Genomic DNA, 15,168 nt, shown 5'->3' with positions numbered 1-15,168 from the left:
AATAGTCTGGATTTTCTACTTACCCACGCTGGATTGCCGTTCTTGCGTTTGGATTTGTGTGCACCAGGCTGGGTGCGAATCCGTGTCGAGGGTGTACAGGTGGAGCGAGCTGGACTACATTGCCAAATATATGCGTTAGTCAACCATGGAGGATATTTTTTTGCTAGTGATGAACAGGATTTATTTTGTATTTTTAAATCACTCATCACTATTCTCCTTTTAATATTGTCATTCAGTCTATCAGCTTTTCTGGTAATTTCCTTTTATTTAAGCAGTGGCTGGTGGAGTGTCCACTTGGGGTAGACGCTAAGAGCTTAACCATCTGCGTTAGTTAGGCATCCACTAGAGTACATTGATTTCCAGTGACAGCTGGGGACCAGATTATATGGGTGAAGCAACTGATCATTGGTGCAAAGCAAGGCTCGGATATCAGTGGTCTGTGTCCTTCCCAAAACCAGCTGTATATTGTGGGCTTGTCAGGGTTTATTTTAAAAACTCGTCCGCTCATACAGGTTTGTATGGTTTGATATGACGAATGGAGAGCGCTACTCCAGTGAACGCTGTGGAGATCGAGCTTGGGAATTTCATATGGATTATGTTGGGAATTGTAATTTGTGTTCTGCAGAACATATGTACCTGCTGTTTAATTTTACCACCATGTGAGTGAAATGTAGGTGCTATTGTGACATGAATTAAAATTCTGAATTCCCAATTTTTCTGTCGTTACTCTAATGAAAATATAAAAATTTACTACTGATAAATATATTGATACAGTAAGACTAGGTTTATCTGCATATCATGGTATTCTACATCCTGCCAATAGATTAGTCTGCAGGAATAAGGGGCTTCCAAAAAATGTACTGTCTCAAAATTATATACAGTGGTCCCTCAACCTACGATGGTAATCCGTTCCAAACGGACCATCGTATGTTGAGGGATCCGTGCAATCTAAAGTATAGGACAGTGGTCTACAACCTGCGGACCTTCAGATGTTGCAAAACTACAACACCCAGCATGCCCGGACAGCCGTTGACTGTCTGGGCATGCTGGGAGTTGTAGTTTTGCAACATCTGGAGGTCCGCAGGTTGAAGACTAGAGATGAGCGAATTTACAGTAAATTTGATTCGTCACGAACTTCTCGGCTCGGCAGTTGATGACTTATCCTGCATAAATTAGTTCAGCTTTCAGGTGCTCCTGTAGGCTGGAAAAGGTGGATACAGACCTAGGAGACTCTTTCTTAGGACTGTATGCACCTTTTCCAGCCCACAGGAGCACCTGAAAGCTGAACTAATTTATGCAGGATAAGCATCAACTGCTGAGCCGAGAAGTTCGTGACGAATCGAATTTACTGTAAATTCGCTCATCTCTATTGAAGACCACTGGTATTGGAGGTTATACTCACGTGTCCCCGCCGCTCCGGACCGTCACCGCTGCCCTGGAGAGCGCCGACGATGCAGGGGATCCCGAAGAGGACGGTCCGGAGCCCCGAGGACAGGTAAGTGATCGTCAGCGGACCACACGGGGCATCGTAAACGGCTATCCGGTGGCAGCTGAAGCAGTCTGCGCTGCCGGATAGCCGTTAATGCGATTGCCCCGACATACAAAAGCATCGTATGTTGATGCTGCCTTCAACATGCAATGACCTCTGAGAGGCCATCGTATGTTGAAATGATCGTATGTCAGGGCCATCGTATGTCGGGGGGGAGGGGGTTGGGGTCACTGTAGTGTTTATCTGTTTGGAGATTTTCTGGGAAGAGGTGCCACACATATATGATGCTTGGCCAATCCCAACAATTTGCATCTTTTGTTGACGAGATTGGGGGGGGAAAGGGTCTAAACACATAATGAATGTCCAGTCCTACCACCTTGCATCATATATTGGGAGGGGGGTGGGGTGACGTCCTCCTGTGCATCGCAGCACTAACTAGTGGAGGTCCACCCGCACTGCTCTTTGGTGAGACGTCAGGAGTGTCACTTGTCAGTCCCGGCAGCGTGGGTTGCAGCCACTTTATATCAGTGACCAGCCGTGGCTGCTGATGCAGGATCGGACGGTTATGCGACACCTCAAGGCTGCTGCCGATTCTGTTCCCAGATTACCTCAATTGACATTTATCTAATTGGATTCCTATTTTCTCCCCACCACACATAATGTTCTCCCCCATCACTGATAATGCACGGCCTTTCACAGATAAAATTATTTAAAATTCATTAAACTACTCCAGTCTGCCTTTTTTTTTCCAGAAAATGTCCATTTTTTTATTTTTCTTTAAACCTAAAACTTTTTTCCATGGCTTCAATTTCTGGAAATGTAACATCTCCAGGAAAATCTCACTACAAGTCTTTGTGTAGCCTTTACACTAGTATAGTTATAGTATGGTCAGCTCCACTTACAGGGGAACAATGTAGTGTAATAAATGAACCCTGTTGGGCTTTGGGACTTTTCAGGGGGAACTAGTTATAAAAACTGAAAATAAAGGCAGGAGAAAAGAGAATTCACAACCTATATTCTGTGTAGTTAAAGCAAACGTGATACAGAAATTGGTATATTGCCATTCTCTTACATTGATGTCATCTGAGGTGATTCAAGGTGCTCCACTCCAAGTGCAGTTGTGCGCCTACGTTGGAGTGGACGACCATTCTCCCTATTACCATTCTCCCTATTACCATTCTCCCTATTACCATTCTCCCTATTACCATTCTCCCTATTGCCGTTCTCCCTATTGCCGTTCTCCCTATTGCCATTCTCCCTATTGCCATTCTCCCTATTGCCATTCTCCCTATTGCCATTCTCCCTATTGCCATTCTCCCTATTGCCATTCTCCCTATTGCCATTCTCCCTATTACCATTCTCCCTATTGCCATTCTCCCTATTGCCTTTCTCCCTATTGCCTTTCTCCCTATTGCCATTCTCACTATTGCCATTCTCACTATTGCCATTCTCCCTATTGCCTTTCTCCCTATTGCCATTCTCCCTATTGCCATTCTCCCTATTGCCATTCTCCCTATTGCCATTCTCCCTATTGCCATTCTCCCTATTGCCATTCTCCCTATTGCCATTCTCCCTATTGCCATTCTCCCTATTGCCATTCTCCCTATTGCCGTTCTCCCTATTGCCGTTCTCCCTATTGCCGTTCTCCCTATTGCCGTTCTCCCTATTGCCGTTCTCCCTATTGCCGTTCTCCCTATTGCCGTTCTCCCTATTGCCGTTCTCCCTATTGCCGTTCTCCCTATTGCCATTCTCCCTATTGCCATTCTCCCTATTACCATTCTCCCTATTACCATTCTCCCTATTGGCAGTCCACATATACTGGTAAAATAGGACAGACACAGCATTATGCACCTTCTCTTTTGTTCCCCTTTCCTATAAACCTGTTGCAGCAATAGCAGTCACGTATCTGTGGGCATTTCCCTGTAGAACGGAAATGCGCACTCACCATGGCCGGCTGACTCATTGTAGATCAGATGTATAGTCTCGCGTACATGCTAGGATTACATTGTTTGCACTGACTCAGAAAACTGCACCTTCAGAGGCTGTGAAGGAAGAAGTTACACTGCTCCCGGCAATGCTCCTACAGGCAAACCTCTTTAGGTGGCTCCCCCTACAGGCTTATGCACTGAAGCAGTTTCAAATAACCCCCTCTGGGTAGAGACTATGGGGGAATTTATCATTGTGCTGTTTTGTGTCTATTTTTTTGACGCAAAAATATGCGCAAGTGTTCTTTTGCGTTTTTTTTTAATTTTCTTGCACAAATTTTGATAGAATTCTTCCTCGCCTTGTCTATGGTTAAGTTTACCGTAGAGGATTTTCTACTGTAGAATCTAATTTACTAACTGCGTTTTTGTTGCGCACTGTCATAATTCATAATCACCGCCACCGGGACATGGGAGCTATTAACCAATCAGTTCTCCCGTCACCCTGTGGGGATTATGAATTATTTGAACTGTATATAGGAGCCTGCGGGCAGCGCAGTGTAGACGCATTTACCGCCGGCTTGTATAGTTAAAAAATGCGGATCTCCAGAGAATGATCTGCTGTGATCTGCCCCACTGCCCTTGGACTACTACTCCCATCATGGGACAGTCTGTCCCATGATGGGAGTTGTTGTACCACGGCGCTGCTGAGGGATGGCACTAGTACATCCCCCCGGCTGCGGGACTTTTAGGACTACTACTCCCATCATGGCCAAACTGTGCCCATGATGGGAGTTGTAGTCCAGGGGCTGAGGTACAGATCGAATCGGGTCATTCTGCAGAGACCCGCTGAGATCCGCATTTATTAACTGTAAAAGCCGGCGGTACATGCATCCACATTGCGCACCCCACCGGCTTCTATATACAGCTGTCATAATTTATAATCCCCGCCGCCAGAACACAGGAGCTCTGATTGGTGAATACCTATTGACCAATCAGAGCTCTCCTCTCCCGGCGGTGGGGATTATGAATTATTACAGCTGTATATAGAAGCCGGCTGAGTGCGCAGTGTAGACGCATGTACCACCGGCTTTTACAGTTAATAAATGCGGATCTCTGCAGAATGACCTGGAATGATTGGAGTAGTAGTTCTAAAAGTCCTGCAGCTGGGGGATGTGCTAGTGCCATCCCTCAGCAGCGCTGCGGTACTACAACTGCTCCCGTCCCATGATGGGAGTAGTAGTCTAAGGGCAGATCGCAGCAGATGATTCTCTGGAGATGCGCTGCGATCCGCATTTATTAACTATACAAGCCTGCGAGCTCCTAAATACAGTTCTTATAATTCATAATCCCCGATGGGAGCACTGATTGATGAATAGCTATTGACCAATCAGAGCTCCCATGTCCCGGCGGTGGGGATTATGAATTGTGACAGTGTTTATAGGAGCCGGCGGCAGCGCAGTGTAGCCGCATGTATCGCCAGCTTGTGTGTGTGTGTGTGTGTGTGTATATATATATATATATATATATATATATATATATATATATATATATATATATATATATATATATATTCTGTATATATCTCTGTCAGTGTGTGTGTGTGTTCCACAAAAACTTCCAAACGGCTAAAGATATTAACATGAAACTTGGCACACATGTAACTTATATGTCAACAACAAATATAGGATAGGTGATTTAACCCTTACTCACCCCCATTTGCCAGGGGTGGGGTTTATGTTTAAAGACCTATACAAGTCTATGGGAAATATATGTTACTGCATAACTTCCAAACGACAGGAGATATTTCAATAATACTTGGTCACATGTTACTTATATGTCCACTTAAAATATAGGATAGTTAATTTAACCCTTAACTACCCCCATTTGTGAGGGTCAGGGTTTTTGTTTAAAGTCCCATGCAAATCCATGGGAAATGTATGTTCCCACATAACTTCCGTACGGCTGGAGATATTTCAATACCTGGTCATATATTACGGGTCGGGATGGGAGGTCGAGACAGAAGGTCAGGATAGGAGGTCAAGATAGATGGATTGGATAGGAGGTCGAGATAAGGATAGGAGGACAGGATAGGCGGTCGAGATAGGAGGTCAAAATAGGAGGACGGGATAGGAGGTCAAAATAGGAGGACGGGATAGGAGATTGGGATAGGAGGTCGAGATAGGACGACGAGATGGGAGGTTGGGATAGGAGGTCGGGTTAGGAGGACGGGATAGGGGGTTGGGATATGACAATATATGAGTACGGGATATGAAGTCAAAAGCTTCCTCCTTTGTTATTTTCCTTCCCAACAACGATTAGGAAGGAAAAACCGGGCAACGCCGGCTACTCAGCTAGTCTATATATATATATATATATATATATATATATATATATATATATATATACAGTAACCCCCCGACCTACGATGGCCCCGACATATGATAAAATCGACATACGATGGCCTCTCAGAGGCCATCGCATGTCGATGTCAGCATCGACATACGATGATTTCATATGTCGGGGCCATCGCATTAACTGCTATTCGACAGCGCAAAATGCTTAAGCTGCTGTCGGATAGCAGTTTAAGCATCCCGGGCAGGTTCGCTTCGCGATCCTCCGGTGTCTTGCGCATCTTCTCCAGGGTCCGAGCCTCGCTTTCCGGCGTCATTATTATGTCCCTACGCACGCCGCGCAGGCGCAGCAGCGTAATAATGTCACCTGAAAGCGAGGCCCAGACCCTGCAGAAGATGCGGAAGAAGCCGGAGGATTGCGAAGAAGACACCGGAGCAGCGGGACAGCATCGGGAGCCCCTGGGACAGCATCGGGAGCGGTGAGGACCTGGTGTGGAGTGACGGGGACAGGTGAGTACAGCTTCCTATACTTTACATTGCACGGATACCTCAACATACGATGGATTCGACAAACGATGGGTCGTTTGGAACGAATTACCATCATATGTTGAGGGACCACTGTATATAAAACTCAACTTGTGTGTGTGTGTGTGTGTGTGTGTGTATGTATGTGTGTATGTATGTTCCACAAAAACTTCCAAACGGCTAAAGATATTAACATGAAACTTGGCACACATGTTACTTATATGTCAACAACAAACATAGGATAGGTGATTTAACCCTTACTCATCCCCATTTGCCAGGGGTGGGGTTTATGTTTAAAGTTCCATACAACTCTATGGGAAATATATGTTACTGTATAACTTCCAAACTGCTGGAGATATTTCGATAATACTTGGTCACATGTTACTTATATGTCCACTTAAAATATAGGATAGTTAATTTAACCATTAACTACCCCCATTTGTGAGGGTCGGGGTTTTTGTTTAAAGTCCTATGCAAATCTAGGGGAAATGTATGTTCCCACATAACTTCCGTACGGCTGGAGATATTTCAATACCTGATCACATATTACGGGTCAGGATAGGAGATCGAGATAGGAGGACGGGATAGGAGGTGGAGATAGGAGGACGGGATAGGTCGACATAGGAGGACTGGATAGGAGGTCGGGATATGGGGTTGGGATATGACAACAATATATGAGGACGGGATTTGAAGTAAAAAGCTTCCTCCTTTGTTGATTTTCCTCCCCAACAAGGATTAGGAAGGAAATACCAGGCAATGCCGGGTACTCAGCTAGTAGTTAATAAATGCGGATCGCAGCGGGTCTCTGCAGAATGAACCTGTGCGATTGGCACCTCAGCCCGTGAACTACAACTCCCATCATGGGCAGAGTCTGTCCATGATGGGAGTAGTAGTTCTAAAAGTCCTGCAGCCGGGGGATGTGCAAGTGCCATCCCTCAGCAGCGCTGCGGTACTACAACTACTCCCATCATAGGACAGACTGTCCCATGATAGGAGTAGTAGTCCAAGGGCAGAGGGACAGATCTCTGTTCACATTATGCGTTTTGCATAATGGGAACAAAGCCTTTCTGGCAGTGTGTTCCCAAACAGGGAGACTCCAGCTGTTGCTTAACTACAGACCCCCATGATGGGAGTTGTAGTTTAGTTGGAGGCTCCCTGTTTAGGAATATGCTGCATTATGTGTGCTCTTCCCAGGGGAGAGCGCAAAAAATTTACTAACCCATATTTCTTGTTTTTCTTATCTTCTCATTTCAGATACCTGAATGCAAAGGACTACGTCAGATTCGGTGAACTGCAACGATGACCAGCGTTTTTTTTTTAAATTTCAATAAAATGGTTAACGAGGGCTGTGGGGGAGTGTTGTTTTTAAATAAAATAATTTTTTCAATGTGTTTTTTTATAATTGAATTTTCAGGGTTAGTAGTGGAAGCTGTCATATAGACAGAATCCATTACTAAGCTGGGGCTTAGTGTTAGCCACAAAATCAGCTAACACTAACCTCTAATTATTACCCTGGTACCCACCGTCACAGGGGTGCCGGGAAGAGCCGGTACCAACATGCCCGGAGTGTCAAAAATGGCACTCCTGGGCGTAGGCGGTAACAGGCTGGCGTTATTTAGGCTGGGGAGGGCCAGTAACATCATGCTGTTGCTGCTTGGTTGGTATCTGGCGGATACTGAAAATAGGGGGAACCCTATGTGTTTATGTATTAAAAAAAAAGTGTGGTTCCCTCATTTTTTTAGTATCCGTCAGATACCAACCAACCAAGCAGCAACAGCCTGATGTTACGAGGGTAAGCAAGGACCATTGTTACTGGTCCTCCCCAGTAGAGATGAGCGAACTTACAGTAAATTCGATTCGTCACGAACTTCTCGGCTCGGCAGTTGATGACTTATCCTGCATAAATGAGTTCAACTTTCAGGTGCTCCGGTGGGCTGAAAAAGGTGGATACAGTCCTAGGAAAGAGTCTCCTAGGACTGTATCCACCTTTTCCAGCCCACGGGAGCACCTGAAAGCTAAACTAATTTAAGCAGGATAAGTCAACTGCCGAGCCGAGAAGTTCGTGATGAATCGAATTTACTGTAAGTGCGCTCATCTCTACTCCCCAGCCTAAATAACGCTAGCCTTTTACAGCCTAGGCCCAGGAGCACCATTTTTGATGCTCTGGGCCTGTTGGCATCGACTCTTCCCGGAACCCCTGTGGCTATGGGTACCGAGGTAATAATTGGGGGGTTAGCGCTAAGCCCCGGCCTAGTAATTGATTCTGTCTACAGGATGACTTCTACTAGTAAGCCTGAAAACTCAATTATATAAAACACATTGAAGAAAAAATTTTATTAAAAAAAAACACTCCCCAACAGCCCTCGTTAACCCATTTATTGACATATAAAAAAAAAACGCTGTTCATCGTTGCAATCCACCAAATCTGACATAGTCCTCCGCATTCACGTATCTAAATTTTGAAGAAAAAAAGAACCAAAGTTTAGCACATTTTTTTGCTTCCACCCACCAGAAAAAACGCAAGAAAAACTGACAAAATGCAGGAAAAAGCTGGGACAGTTTTTCTGGCATTTTTGCTGATGGACAAAAAAAAACTCAATTGGGGGGGGGGGGGGGGGTCAGGAAATCTTGTCTGGTGGGCTATAAAAGTTGTACAGGTGACAGGGTCAATTACACAAGGGGGTTCTGGCCTTGCACTGCTGCCATCTAAGGGTGCTCATCACTGGATGATAGGGAGAGGGAAAAATATCACTAGTTGCCAATAAAGGTGATAAAAAAATAAAATTATAAAAAAAACTCAGAGGGTCCAGTCACAAGGTTAATGAAAAAAAAAAATCCACCCCATAAAACATTGGGGGCAGACTGCAGCACACTAGGGTAGGGCCTGGGTAAGGCTTGGTCCACACTACGTTTTGTCCCATACGGGAGCGCATACGGCAGGGGGGAGCTAAAAGCTCGCGCTCCCGTATGTCACCGTATGCGCTCCCGTATGTCATTCACTTCAATGAGCCGACCGGAGTGAAACGTTCGGTCCGGTCGGCTCATTTTTGCGCCGTATGCGCTTTTACAACCGGACCTAAAACTGTGGTCAACCACGGAGCACCGGAAGGTTAAACCTCTTGCCAGAGGCTGAGACTGGGTCACGGCTGTCCTGGAGGTGGCATCACTGCAAACTTATTTGATATTGTATTAATCGCCCAGACCTAAAGTATTACATGTTAGTTTGACCACTAACTAATTAGGTGAATGGGCTAAAAAAAAGGGAACGCCTTCAAATTGACAAAATTGTTTCAACTTCACCTCAACTATTTTTTTTCCGATTTGGAGCATATGTTATGGAAAAACGGTTTAGCCCTTCCTGTGTAATGTAAACAGCGTAGGTCGCAGGGGCTATTCTGTTTGTGAAATGGCAATGGGTTTCACGCAAATAGTGTAACTATTCCGTTTTTTGCATCTGCAAACAGGCTGGGTGAACCCATGAGCCCTCAAAGTCAATATAGACGTAGGGGGAGATTTATCAAAAGCTGTCCAGAGGAAAAGTTGCCCATAGCAACCAATCAGCTCGCGTCTTTCATTTTTAACAAGGCCTCTGCAAAATGAAAGAAGAGATCTGATTGGTTGCTATGGGCAACTTTTCCTGTGCACAGATTTTGATACATCTCCCCCGTAGTTCCCATCCACATCTTGGAGACATTAAGGGCATATCATGTGGATAAGGATGCTGAGATGCGAGTCCCCTAGGGAATGTAGGAGGAGAGTAGGAACTCAATGCTTGACCACAAGTCACCCTATTAGCAGGCAGCGCAGTGGTGCTGTCATGCAGTGGCGTTGCGACCCGCACCGGGTGACACCAACCTAATGGGGTGACACCAAGACGCTCCGCAGCACCCACACCCCCTCCCCAGCTACACTGACACCCCCCTATGTGCCCGACCGGCCTCCCATCCGTCAGCCACCCCCCCTGTGCTGTGTGTGCGGTGCGCCCGTCCATTAGCAACCCCCCCCTTTCAGTGCGCCCGTCCGTCCGTCATCACGCCCCCCCCCCCCCTCTCACCTTCACCAGTACTGTGCCCGGCCTCCGCTCCCGCGTCTGCGCCGGCCTGACGTCACACCGCATGGCCGCGCAGGGGGACGTCAGTTACGTCACTCGCATTGCGCCCGGTGAGAAGGAGCGCTGCGCTGGATGGGTGAGTGTGTGTGTGTCTGTCTCTATCTATCTATGTTTGTGTGTGTGACTGTGTGTGTGTGTGACTCTGTGTGTGTGACTGTGTGTGTGTGTGACTCTGTGTGTGTGACTGTGTGTGACTGTGTGTGTTTGTGTGACTCTCTGAGTGTGTGTGTGACTGTGTATTTGTGTGACTCTGTGTGTGACTGTGTGTTTGTGTGACTGTGTGTGTGTGTGACTCTGTGTGACTCTGTGTGTGTGTGTGACTGTGTGACTCTGTGTGTCTGTCTGTGAGTGTGTGTCTCTCTGACTGTGTGTGTTTGTGTGTGTGTCTCTCTGTGTTGTGTTGTATGTGTTTTTTTTTTTTTTGTATGTGTGTGTGTGCATGTGTGTGTGTGTGTGTGTGTGTGTGGGGGGAGACTTTGACGCATTGTGGGGAACCTGCAAGGGAACCTGCGGCCTAATGTGGGGAGTCTATGCTACCTAATGTGGGGAGTCTATGCTACCTAATGTGGGGAGTCTATGCTACCTAATGTGGGGAGTCTATGCTACCTAATGTGCGGAGTATATGCTACCTAAATTGCGGAGTCTATGATACCTAATGTGCGGAGTCTATGCTACCTAATGTGGGGGGTCTATGCTAGCTAATGTGGGGAATCTGTGCTACCGAATGTGGGGAAACTGCTACCTAATGTGGGGAATCTGTGCTACCTAATATGGGGAAATTGCTACCTAATTTGGGGTAACTGGTACCTACCTAATGTGGGGAAACTGGTACCAAATGTGGGGAATCTATGCTGCCTAATGTGGGGAAAAGATGCTACCTAATGTGGGGAAACTGCTACCTACCTAATGTGGGGGAACTGCTGCCTACCTAATGCTCCCCCCCCTGGCAGTAGCACCCTCATCATCCGCCAGCAACTACCCCCCCCCCCCCCAGCGGCACCTCCATCAGCAGATCCTGATGGTGGATGATGGCGGTGCTCCTTCCAGGAGGATGATCCTGCCGATGGATGATGGGGGTGATACTGCCAGGGGGGATGGCCAGTAGCACCCTCATCATCCTTCAGCAACACCACCCCCCAGTAGTAGCACCCCGATCATCCACTAGCAACACCACCAATACCCCCCTCCCGTGGTAATAGCATCAGCTAACGGATATTGAGGGGTGTTACTGCGGTTGTGGTATTATATTCAGAGGGTGCACTGTATGGCAACGTTATATTCAGAGGGCGCAGTTTGTGGTAGTGTTATATTCAGAGGGCACAGTGGGTGGTAGTATTATATTCAGAGGGCACAGTGGGTGGTAGTATTATTAGAGATGAGCGAACTTACAGTAAATTTGATTCGTCACGAACTTGTCGGCTCAGCAGTTGATGACTTATCCTGCGTAAATTAGTTCAGCCTTCAGGTGCTCCGGTGGGCTGGAAAAGGTGGATACATTCATAGGAAAGATTCTCCTAGGACAATATCCACCTTTTCCAGCCCACGGGAGCACCTGAAAGCTGAACTAATTTATGCAGGAAAAGCCATCAACTGCCAAGCCGAGAAGTTTGTGACGAGTTGAATTTACTGTAGTTTGCTCATCTCTAAGTATTATATTCAGAGGGCGCAGTGGGTGGTAGTAATATATTCAGGGTGTACAGTATGTGTTGGTATTATATTCAGAGGGTACAGTATGTGATAGTATTATATTCAGGGGTACAGTATGTGGCAGATTTATATTCAGAGGGTACAGTATATGGTAGTATTATATTCAGAGGGTACAGTATGTGATAGTATTATATTCAGGGGTACAGTATGTGGCAGATTTATATTCAGAGTGTACAGTATGTGTTGGTATTATATTCAGAATGTACAGTGTGTGGTATTATTATATTCAGTGGGTATGGTGTATGGAAGGTTTATAATCAGAGTATAGTGTATAGTAGTATTATATTTAGAGGATACAGTGTCTGGCAGGTTTATAATAATAATTGTTTTCATATAGAGGATGAGAATGCGCTGACATAATGAGGAGACGTCTGGGCGTCACATTCTACAGACAGAAGTTTTAGCTGGACCAGGCGGTATGTACCATCTGAATTAGATAAGGAAAGACTATAGAGAAGACGTCACCTGTAGTCACTGATATCATTGTACATTCTCCTCTCTATGTCCTATCAGAGCTGTAGTTGCTTGTCAGTTCTACAGTTATGGTCAGTGAAACTACAACTCCCAGCATAACCTCACCGCTGCATAAAGGGGTACTCTACTGGGAAACATTTTTTTTTAATCAACTGGTGCTACAAAGTTAAACAGATTTGTAAATTACTTCTATTTAAAAATCTTAATCCTTCCAGTACTTATTAGCTGCTGTATAAGCGATTCACAGGAAGTTATTTTCTTTTTTAATTTATTTTCTGTCTGACCACAGTGCTCTGTGCTGACACCTCTGTCCATGTCAAGAACTGTCCATAGTAGGAGCAAATCCCCATAGCAAACCTACCCTGCTCTGGACAGTTCCTGACATGGACAGAGGTGTCAGCAAATAGCACTGTGGTCAGACTGGAAAGAACTACACAACTTCCTGTGGAGCATACACCAGCTTATAAGTACTGTAAGTATTAAGATTTTAAATAGAAGTAATTTAAAAATCTGTTTAACTTTCTGGCACCAGTTGATATAAAAGTAAATGTTTTCCAGTGGAGTACCCCTTTAAGTAATGATGGGAGCTGTATATTTAAATGGTGAAAACTTCTTTAACACTTTCCCATTCTGTGGCAACTGGTATATCTGATTATTATACTGGAATTTCTCACAATGCGCTACAACAGTGGTGTCTGTCACAACAGGCTAAAAACTTACTGGGGGGAGGTATGGGGGTGACACCATTTTCTACCGCACCGGGTGACACCAACCCTAGCAACGCCACTGCTGTCATGATATGGGCCACTAATGGCCCAGCTAGAATCTTGTGAGTGACAAATCCCCCAGCTTCCCATCATCTCCCCCGATATCATCTACCTGGCCCTTACTGTAAGGAAGCCAGCTCAGGATGCATTGAGGCTGCAGGCGAGTCCCTCCTGTGCTGCCCCTAGCCTGTCTGACTGCAGGTGGTACCGCCTGATGCAACTCATGCAACTGCCCTCATGGCAAAAGCTCCTTTGTGCAAGTTGCACCATGACTCTGGGTCTGGTGACACAAAAATATGCCCGTATAATATCAGCCTAAGGGTACGTGCACATGAGCGGATCCCCAGCGCGTATTAGGGTGGTTTCACACCACGTTTTGTACTTACGGTTCCCGTATACGGCTGGGAGGAGGTGGGTGGGGCTTAATTGCGGTCAACCACGTTTATGCCTGCGGTCGGTAAACCACATACGGCCGAAAACGCAGCCGACTGGAGGCTGCGGTTCACTCCGGTCGGCTCATAGACATGCATTAAATATGGTTCCCCTATACGGCTGAGTGCAGGTGCCGCGATTAAGCCCCGCCCCCTCCTCCCAGCCGTATACGGAAACCGTAAATACAAAACGTGGTGTGAAACCACCCTTACGCTGCAGATCCGCCGCTGAAGGACCACTGTATGCTGCCTTTACAGGTACTTGCTCGGAACAGCAATACGCCGCTACGAGCAGACACACTGCGATGTGCGATTTGCCTTGCGCATGCACAGTATACTCGCACATCGCTGCAGCTCTCGGCCTAGCTCATAGAACAGGGGGAGTGGCCGCAATGTGTGCGAGTACACCGCGCATGCACAGCGAATCACACATTGCTTCAGTGTGTCTGCTCGTAGCGGCGTATTGCTGCTCCGAGCAGGCACCTGTAAAGGCAGCATACAGTGGTGCTTCAGCGGTGGATCTGCAGCGTAAAATACAGAGGGGATCCGCTCGTGTGAACGTACCCTAAGCCTAGATTTAAGGTAGCACTCCAGGAAAAAGTTTTTATTTCTTTACGGCATCAAGTTGGTGAGAGTAAATGGCTGCCCTCAATGTAAGTCTTTTAGAGTTATATAAGGAAAGGGACATCTTGTCCACATAGCAAGAACGGTGTGAATTATCACTTTCTGAGCAGTGGGGACCGAAACGCCAACGTATCATGGAATCAAAGCTGCCCACAAAAAAGGGGAGCAGGGCAGCCATTTACCCTCTCTCTACGCTGATGCCAGAAGGGGAGTAAACATTCTCCTGGAGTGCTTCTTTAACCCTTTAGAAACCCACAAATTGTAAACTGTCTGATAGTACAGTGACCCCCCCCCCCTTCCCAAATTGCCCTAAAAAGTGGTCTTCACAAAGAAAATGGCCACGATGCATAAAGTATGGTGGACAAAAAATATGTTATATGGAATCTGGTCAGGCTAAAGGGGTGAACTTCTCAAAAAATTGTTCTTCTGGAGAAGTTTTACTGCATTTTATGTTTTTAAAATAATTTGATTAATGTCCATAACATGTCTTTTCCATATACATGTTAATCTTTATTTATTTTTAGTTTACTTTACCATATACTTTGACATTTCTTCTCCATCTGTTTCTCCAGAGCCTCCAGATTATAATAAAATATTATACATTTCTATCGAAACTGACATAAAAATTTATCATTTGTGTACAGATATTAATTATCTAACAGTAGCCAAAAATGTCAGTCTAATGTGTATAGGATTGCACATGGGGCAATGACCCCATCCCTAACACTTGTATTAGCATACATTGATGTAAAGTTCAACATCTA

Source organism: Hyla sarda, chromosome 4 (genome assembly GCF_029499605.1).
Source record: "Hyla sarda isolate aHylSar1 chromosome 4, aHylSar1.hap1, whole genome shotgun sequence".
Taxonomy (NCBI): domain Eukaryota; kingdom Metazoa; phylum Chordata; class Amphibia; order Anura; family Hylidae; genus Hyla; species Hyla sarda.
This window is presented reverse-complemented; position numbering follows the sequence as displayed.